Genomic DNA, 10,132 nt, shown 5'->3' on the forward strand with positions numbered 1-10,132 from the left:
ACGGGTACGCTCTCACATACTCCCCCTCACTCATTCGCTCACTCACACACACACACACACACACACACACACACACACACACACACACACACACACACACACACACACACACACACACACACAAACACACACACACACACATTCTGTCTCTCCCCTCCCTAAGTCACACAATCTGCCTCGAGAGATGATGAAATGCACGCATTTGAGTAGCAAAATAACATTTACATAGCTGCCATTTCAATTTTACCTAACCCATCCACTTTCTCACACACACACACACACACACACACACAGGTTTCCCCGTTTCAACATCAGGTTTCGCTCTCCACTGCAACAGTTCTCCCGCCGCCTGTCTGGCCCGTGTGTGCCCATCTGAGGGATGGCTGGGTGGGAAGGAGGGGGGGGGACGGACTCCGTGGAGAACTCCAAACATGACCCTGGGCCCACACGGCCATCGCGTGCCCATCTGTGGGCTACCCCATAATGAATGCACTGTTGCTTCAACTCTGAGTGAGATTGATGGTGCCCGTGCATCAAACAGCCATCAGAGCCGGCGCCCTAATTTTTCATCTTTATCAGAACTCTTGACAGAAAGCGGTCCGCACTCCGTGCCGAAGATGCGCCTTGATTGGAAACAGCTTGCCCATCCTTCGGCCCCCACTTTGCTAACGACATTCAAATGTATGCTCCTGGTCACGGATATGGCTTTAATGAAATTAATTGCAATCAGACGCGTGTTTTTTTTTTTTCTTTTTCTTTTTGTGCACAAGGACGAAGGTAATTAAGGTCACCTAGCCAAGTAACCTCAGTCAAGCAGGGGCCTCCATGTAAATGAGAATGCAAAGCGCAAAGTAGTTAATTTGGCCTCTTGACATTCCGAAAACGACTCTGGGGGCTCCCGCATGCAAATCACATGCAAATGACGGCGAGATGCTTTTGTTTCCTCCCCAAAAATAGCGTGCAGATACAGGAAAAGTACAAGCTCTGCTAATATTTGCTGTTCGGCAGGTGAAACGGAGAGACCATGTGGTGCGAGCAGGAGTGGGGTGGGTGAAAAAAAAAGTTCAAGACCGTGCAGCTGTCAACGCCGGCAGATCAGTACGCAGACAACATCTGGCCCGTGCAAAAAAAAAAGAGAGAAAGCCAAACGGCTGCTCCTTCTTGGACCAATAAAAGGCTGCTTTACACTAAACAAAAACTCACCTAGGAAGAAAAAGCACACGGCTAAGGCTCAGCCTGCACCATCCACAAACACAGGCACTAGCCAACGTTATGTCATGTTTCACCACAAAAGTACTGAAAGGCAAGTTACACAACAATATCCTTTCTTTCACAAGCACTCACTCGCACATGTGTACACGCCCTCACATGCACAAGTGCATGGACATTCACATGCACACACACACACACACAGAGAGACACAGACAGAGAGAGAGAGAGAGAGAGAGAGAGAGAGAGAGAGAGACACAAGACACAGACACAGGCACACACACACACACACACACACACACACACATTACATTACATTACATTTGGCTGACGCTTTTTAACCAAAGCGACTAACAACATGGTAAACAGTAAGTTTTAGAACAATTCTCACAATTTTAGGACAGTTTAAAAAAAACATTAGAGTACAGTAAGAATAAGTGCGTCGGTGAGTGCTGTTTTTAGCAGTTACTTGTCAGTTTAAAACGGCTGGTGAGTGCTAGGATCAGTAAGACTTGTTGTAAGTGTTGCTATGAGAGTAGATGTTCTCTAAAGAGCTGGGTCTTCAGGAGTTTTTGAAAGTGGAAAAGGATGTCCCTGCCCTTGTAGGAACTGGCAGTGTGTTCCACCAACGAGGAACAACAGATGAGAAAAGTTTGATTGGTTTGAGCTGCATCGGGTAGAGAGGCAGACGTTCGTCAGAGGAGCGCAGCGGTCTGGAGGTAGTGTAAGTCTGTATGAGGGCATTCAAGTAGGTGGGAGCAGAACCGAGACTACTTTGTAGGCAAGCGTTAGAGACTTGAATTTGATGCGGGGCCGCCATAGGTAGCCAGTGTAGCTGGATGAGCAGCGGGTAACATGTGCCCTTTTGGGTTGGTTGTAGACCAGGCACGCCGCTGCGTTCTGGATCATCTGAAGTGGTTTCACTGGCGCAGGCTGGGAGACCTGTCAGGAGGGCATTGCAGTAGTCGAAGTCGTGAGATGACTATTGCCTGAACCAGAAGTTGGGTAGCATCTTGAGTCAAGTAAGTCCTGATTTTCCTCGTGATGTTGTAGAGTGCTAAACGCGGCATGACCGGGCTTAACTGAGGCAACATGATCTGAGAAGTTTAGTTGGTTGTCGAGAACAACTCCTAGATTTCTTGCAGTCCTGGTCGGTGAAACAGACAGGGAGTCAAATTTGATGTTGATGTCGTGGTGTATGGTAGGTTTAGCTGGGATGACCAGCAGTTCAGTCTTTGAGAGGTTCAGCTGGAGGTGGTGTGCCTTCATCCATGTAGCTATGTCTGAAAGGCAATCTGAGATCCGTGCTGAAACCAGGGGGTCGTCAGGTGGAAAGGACAGATAGAGCTGTGTGTCGTCTGCATAGCAGTGGTATGAGAAGCCGTGCGAACACACACACACACACACATACACATTCTGTGGCTCGGAGGGACAGAGTGTCATGATGCCTGTGGCTGACCATGTTACAGGGCAGGCCTACGTGTCAGTGGCAAGCCAATTTACAGATTCCCCCAAACAGCTGCTCCGCATGCGGGAGGCCAAGATTACCTGCTCCACACGGAGACCGCATCAATACAGGAGGGAAGGAAGGCAGACAGGCAGACAGACAGGCAAGGGACGTGGAGAGAGAGCAAGAAAGCAGGGGAAACAGAAAGCAAGAAAGAAAGATAGAGAAAGAGAGGCATGTGATCAGGGAGAGCTAAAATGCAAGACAGGAAAAATAATGGAAGGCAGGAAGAATGAAAAAGAAAGAGAAACAGAGAAGAAAGTGCCGCAAAGAAAAGGAGCAAAATATATAATGAAAATAAAGAGGGAAATAAAATCTATTTTCTAATGCGCACCAAGGACAGTCATTCCTTTCCAAAAGACAAATGAATGGAGAATCAAATTAACACCTGGTCCATATATGGATTCTTCCTTTTATGGATTGGCAGAGAACGGAAGGAGAGCAGTCATAATTTTGTTTCCCTGAACGACTTTTCCTCCTGCCCAGAGATCGCCTTACTGGCCCAGGCCTCCAATCACCGCCTCCAATCGCCATGGAGGGAGTGGAACACTCCTCTCCTCCCCTCGCCCAAACATTCTGAGTCAATGAGTGCCAATGATGTTATTGATGATCATTCCCATGAGCAAAGGCATTAGTGCTGGAAGTTCAAACAAGTTTTGTTCTAATTTAATATACTTCTGTTTCCTTCGAGGAAATGCAATATCGGTTTTCAGTCATTACTGAATTGGGCTTAAACCATCTACGGCTTAAAAGGGGGAATATGCAGATTCTGACATTAATCACTGAAGAGGAGAAGTGTAGAACTAAAAGGTGGAAAACCATTAAAACCCCCCTTGGGAGCAGCATGTTAAAAAATGATCATTATGAATGCAATGGGATTGTTTGAAATGTGTGTTTAAGAAATTAAGTGAAAATATGCTTTTAAGGCAAGCCCAGTACTACAGTATGTATCCATTTATCTGCCAAACAAAGAAGAGTATATAAAGTATCACAGTCTAATTATGCAGAGCTATGTAACGAGTTAGCAAATGAAACACTATTAATCTTAATTTGGAAGGCTTTAGTGGAAAACAGCAGTAGGAAAAAGCATCTTGCACTGATTGAATTTTGGCTATAGGATCATGCGGCAATGATCGCTCTTGGAATCGTGTTTTATGAAAAATGAAATAAATAATGGAAGTGTTGTTTGTTTGATGCATCTTAAATAGTTTTTTTTTTTAAATAGCTCTCATCCACTCTTCAATATTAAATCCACAACTTAACAACCATCAACTCAATTACATCTACCATTTTTGTTCCAAGACCACACCTTGCTAAACTGATGCTTCAAGTCAATATGACTTGAACTAGACACTAGTCAATATGAATGTCCCTTCTGGAAGTTTATTTAATAAAGAATCAAGTGACCAGGTGACCGCCTACTTCATGTCAGTTGGCCAAAATATTGTGCATATTCTAGTGAAGTTGGACTTATTTCCAAATTCTTGAATATGCTGGGTGTCAAATTCAAGTGCAAGGCAAGCGAAGGGCAACCCCAATCCTGACTTCTCCCATCATACATGACAATATGATGACCCCCTTCTCTGTTCTGGTTGGATTCATTGCTTTCAGCTCAGCGGCACGGAAAAAAAAAAAAATAACAGAACGTGCCCAGAATGCATTGCAAGTCAACGCTCAACTTCGCCAATAATAATCTTTGCATTGCAACGGACCAGTGTTTGTGAGACGGCGGTGTGTGGCGGCCATCATTACCGAAAGTTATGAGCCGAGAGTGGACGGGCATCACCTCTGGTTTTGAGAGAGAACAGACGCCACCCCGGGGAGAAAAATCAATCATATCTCTTTGTGCCGGCGCCGAGCGAAATCTGTCCAAGTGATTCACCATCACCATTTTGCCGTCCCACAATCCATCACGGCTCTTTTTAGTCATAAAGGAGAGGGCAGGGGTCACTGAGCCTCGGCAGTGAGGAGCGGGGAGCCATCGCCGGGGAGAGAGAGATTGCGGTGTCCGCATGAGGGAAGAAAATGAAAAGAGCCATTTGGGCCTGGGCGAGTGATACCGATGCATCACACACAGTGATCAACTCTCCCGAGAGTGATATGTGTTTTGTGACACCAGTTGAAACAGATATAACTCAGAGATGACCACCAGCTGCCCACTATATATCAATCCGTGATTGGACTACAGTAAGTACATTTGCTTAGGATTTGGCTATTTCTGAGCTCATTCACTTGACAAATATATTGATTTGTATATTAATATGGTGGTTGGCCAGTTGTCTGAAGGTTTAAGAGTGAAAGCATTAGTGTAAGCTAAGGAATAAATTTCACTTGATAATGCAACACTAATCCAGAAGAATGGCGCTAAACCTTGAAACCTGGAGCTCTGTACTTGTTAATGTGGCTACTGTACTGTGAACAAGTGGTGGTTGGGTTTTTTTTTATGTGTGTGCTGCTAAAAAGATTCAGCAGCACATTTTAAAAGCAATACGCACCTACTTGCCTCATCCCTCTTGGCACATTCCCAGCTTCTCTCAATCTTGTTTGACACTCCATTCTACACCACTCTTTTCCCTCCCTCGCTCCTTCTCTCTCTTCTCCTCCCTCCCTCCCTCTCTCTCTCTCCTTCCTTCTCATCTCGAGTTGTGCACAACTGGCTGAGTACGAGTTGGCACGTACTGTACGTGCCATGACCTGCAGTAACCCCTACCAGCAGCAGATTCAGCTTGGCTGATCTCAAAGTGTACCGAACCACTCGACTGTTCTCAGCTCATTTCCTTGCCGGCCCTGATCACATGGGCTTCATTAGAATCTGTGAAAAGTGCACTGCACTGAGCGCAGTAATAATGCGTATCATTTGCTCACTGCCACTGCTCAAGTGTCCCTTTCTTCCTTCTTTCCTCCATGAGATTGATTGGTTTTCCTTTGTTGGCCCAGACACTGTGCTGCGTAGGAATAACCCAGCCGTAGCGGCTAATGTCCCTCCGTCATTTGACCAGCACATTTGTGCCATTCACATGCGGTCATCAATGGGCACACATGCATAATGCAAAACGGCACGCTGTACCATTAGAACACCTCATTCCACCGTCTGCAAAGAGGCGGAGGTATCGATCCAGGGCTGTTAAAGGGGCCAACCTGTTCTGTGCGTGAGTCAATAGATCACCAGCACACTTGTACACGAAATACATGCACCTGCTAAGCCAAGCCAAACATTTCTGGGCACAATGATGTTATGTGCATTTTTGGGGGGTTTCGTCATGTTGTGGCTGAGCGGGGAATAGTGGACAGCAATTGGAGGCACCGGATTCTGCACCGGTGGGCATGGAGGAGAAGGGGAGAGCGGACGAGGGGAGAGAGGGGAGCCTCTCCCCAACACTCCGATTGGACGACGGCGCGCCGCAAATTGCAGCGTAGTAGAGCCCTCGGCCAATCAGCAGCAGCCTAAACGCTCGACTTTGTACACTGCGAGTATGTGAGTGTATGTGTGTGTGTTTTTATGAATGAGCTGCAGCATGCGATCTGAGCACGCGTGTGCATGCAGAAGTGCTGCTGCTGCTGCTACTACTACTATGCTTGTTGCATACGGTGTGCGAGGATTCTTTTAGGTTTTTTTTTTTTTTTTTTTTTTTTTGCCTGCGGTCTCCTGGCATGCAGAAGCAGAAGAGCAGAACGTGTTCTAACACCCCGCACCGAATCCTTAAAGCTCAACTAGACGTCTAGACATGAGGTCAGAGTGGGGAAGAGTTCATTTCTATAGTGACTGATTAAGATTGATAAGATGAGGCTTATTCGCTGTAAGACGGCTGACTATACACTGAAGAGTCCCCGACATGCATTTGTTGGATCCGTTTAAATTCAAATGCAAAAGCCATTTACATCAATCCAAAACAGTGTAGACAAGTGTCCTGAAGTACCTAATCGAGGCCGTGTGGTAAACAGACGAAATAAAGATCTTAGCACAACACATTCACAAAAATCACACAAACCAGCGATTCTAATGAAATATGTGACTTTCTATGAACTTTCTGTCTGACGGGGAGTTAAAAAAAAAGTGGGGAACTAGGTTAAGTGTGCCTTGCTCCGCTGCCGTGGTTCAACAGTGCCACCTAGAGGCAAGCCGGCAGTGCAACACCAGAGGTGCCACATTACATCACCACATAGAGCGCGCCAGCCCTGCTGTGCCTCTCCGCTTCAGTTCGTTTTCGCCTCAGACAAAGAGCAGGCAGACAGACGCACGCACGCACGCACGCACGCGCGCACGCGTACACACACACACACACACACACACACACACACACACACACACACACACACACACACACACACACACACACACACACACACACACACACACACACACGGCTCAACCAAGGCGCAGTCTTCAAGGCTCGGCGTGATAAGAGAAGCAGCACACAATGAGTGCGTCAGTCAATCTGCTCACACTAATGGTGCAGCCTGCTCCACTAGCTCTTCGGCACATAATGAAAAGCTAATAGGATGTCTGACAGCCCTGTGTGACAGACGCCAAGACGAGCAAAAAAGGACACTCCTTTCCCTCTTTACCTGCCCAGTGTAATTGCAACAGATATGATACTGGCGCCATATGTATAGGTATATAGGTAATGTAAAGGCGCTCTCAAGGACAGGGTGTATTACGGGGGGGTACTTAAAGTCACTCCAGGGTGTGAACGGCACCAATGGAAAAGCGTCAGACAAAGGAGAGCCTATTCCTCTGGCTTGGTACAGAGAGGGAAAGAAAAACACCATCCCGGGTTTAACAAGGTGGCCAGTTAATAATATTCTGACATTACTGTACTCAGGAGAGCAGGAAATCTACCCAGGGCACGCTTTAATTGGGCAGTGCTCCTCAAAAAAACAGCTGCTGTTTTCTAGATGAGGAAACACTGCCACCTCAAGTTCAGAGTGGGGAAGATCCAAGGCGCTGTAACAAAGAAGCTCATCACCAAAACACACCCAGTCTGACAGTGCTGCTGCACTAACAGTCAATACCCTCTCCATCCTCAACAATGGCCAGTTTTATTCAAACAAAAATTATAAAGTAAAAAAGTACAATTATATGGGCAAACAGTTGAGATGAGAATAGGCATATTTGAAGTGAAGGACACCCTGACTACTGTAAATAATTAGGTTTCAAAAGGCAGATTTGATTGACAAGACCAGTTAGGCACTGAGGAATCATTTCCAGCAAAATCTTGCAATCAGTACTAACCACTGACTTTCACTGGAAGCTGCTAAATCAGACACAAAAAGGCAGGTTGAAGCAGGAAATGTCACTCAAAGAACAAACCCAACTCTTGGCGGCATTTAAACCCCCTTGACAGAAGAAAATCAACTCATTTGTACTAGTGACCCATGACCTTGCTCTACACAAGCGCCACAGGCCTCCATTTACGAGAGGGGGTAGGAAGAGAGGAAAACTTTTTGTTCTGAGAGACAACCTGCTCTTCAGTGTGAACAAGGCCATCAATCAACCCTAAGGGCACTCTCTCCAATTAGAGCAAAGCTAATTGAGGTCCTTGACCCCCTATGTAGGAACGCAGAAACACACACACAGGCGTCTCTACCTGTTCCCAAGCGCCAAAGCCCAGTATAAGGATTTTAATTCCATGGCCAGCCACTGGTTCAAGGTGGAAGTTGGGCTCGGATATACTGGGAATTCAGGTTTACAACTCTGAAAACACTTCAGTGAGACACCAGGATCATGTTAGATCATGATTTCATGTGTTATCCTGTATGTAGCTGGATGACCACACTGACTCAGAGGAACTCCCGCCTCAACTGGGGGTGTTCCCGACAGTAGCTATGCAAATGACTTGAAGTATATAACCGTACTTGGATTGGTTGGTGCCGTCCGTCGATTGGCTTGATTGGCCAGTGCCGTCTGTCGGTGCAGCAACAGCTGAACTTCTCAATGCGAGCGACGGGAAAAACGCCATGCAACGGACCCACAATTCAGTTCGGCTATAAACTACGTGAACGAAAGGGTCTTCTCCTGTATGCTCATTTATTTCCGGTGGATATAACGGCATGTTCTGTTATATTCTGCTCCTCACATCTTTCTGATACTGATTATCTTGTTTGCCCAATAACAACAAATTTACACACACACACACACACACACACACACACACACACACACACACACACACACACACACACACACACACACACACACACACACACACACACACACACACACAAAACCCTTCTTTATCGTAACACGCCGATTCCCTAGTGAATCACCAAACCCAGTCGGTGTAGACACTAATTACATCAACAATAGCAACAGGTTAAAACACACCTGACTCCACTGGAAACAAAGGAGTGCACAGAGAGCCTTTGGTGCACGTAGCCTATTGGTAAAAAACTGATTGGTCCATTGCTAAAAAGTGATTGGTCTGACAAATAAATTTCAAAGTGAACATGTACAGGTACAAAAAGCTTCAACACATCTTTATTAAAACTTGTTTTTTTTAGTTTTTTTTTTTTTTATGCACAATTCACAAACAAAACAGCAACAAAAAAACAAAAAATCTACACGTGTTAAACACACTCAATTGTAGGTCGTAACACATTTTAAATTAAACCTGATTCAATTATGCATTTCCTCTTAAAGGTTCATAGCTCACCGTTTCTGATAAAATGCCACATTTTTTTGTTCAGAACCATCAAGTCAGCCATATCTCTGAGAATTAGCTTGAATGAACACGTGATGAATGTTCTCAATTACATTTGGTCTTTGGAAAAACTGAAGCAAATGAGTTTTCCAAAATCCACACAAACATTTTAAAACAAAGTCAGAGATGACCAACCATGATTCAAGGCAGCTAGGTCTCTCTAACTGAACCAACCAAGAGAGCTTGGTTTCCACCACCAGATTACTGATCAGGCATGAATGAGGAGAAAAAAAAAAAAGATGGAAACAAAACAAAGATCGACAGACCTCACAGAATAGATCTTCAGGGCAGTACATGGTTGGATCTTCCACAACTTAACAGTAATGAGTTGCAAGAAGGAGCCTATCCGTTGCAAATATTCCCATGGCTGACATGTACACTGCAGCATTTGAAACAGCTTGTCGAGCAGATGAGCCGTCATCCAAAAAAAAGAAAAGGCACAATTTTTACATTATAGGGTGTAAAACGTGACACTTAGCCATTTTTCGGTTCCGACATGTACACTCCATTCCAGTGGATGATGTCAAGTCATGCTATTCAGTGCTCAACTCAATGATTTTACAAGTGGCAGAAAAAAAACCCTACCAAACTAACAGATCAACAAATCTTTTGGTGCAAATTGCACTGCTAACCAACCATCGGTCTACAGATGGTTAAAGCACAAGATGGTGTTTGTTGATGTAGTGACTACTTCTGTAAACTGACAAATCATACA

Source organism: Alosa alosa, chromosome 20 (assembly GCF_017589495.1).
Source record: "Alosa alosa isolate M-15738 ecotype Scorff River chromosome 20, AALO_Geno_1.1, whole genome shotgun sequence".
In the NCBI taxonomy this organism is placed as follows: Eukaryota; Metazoa; Chordata; class Actinopteri; order Clupeiformes; family Clupeidae; genus Alosa; species Alosa alosa.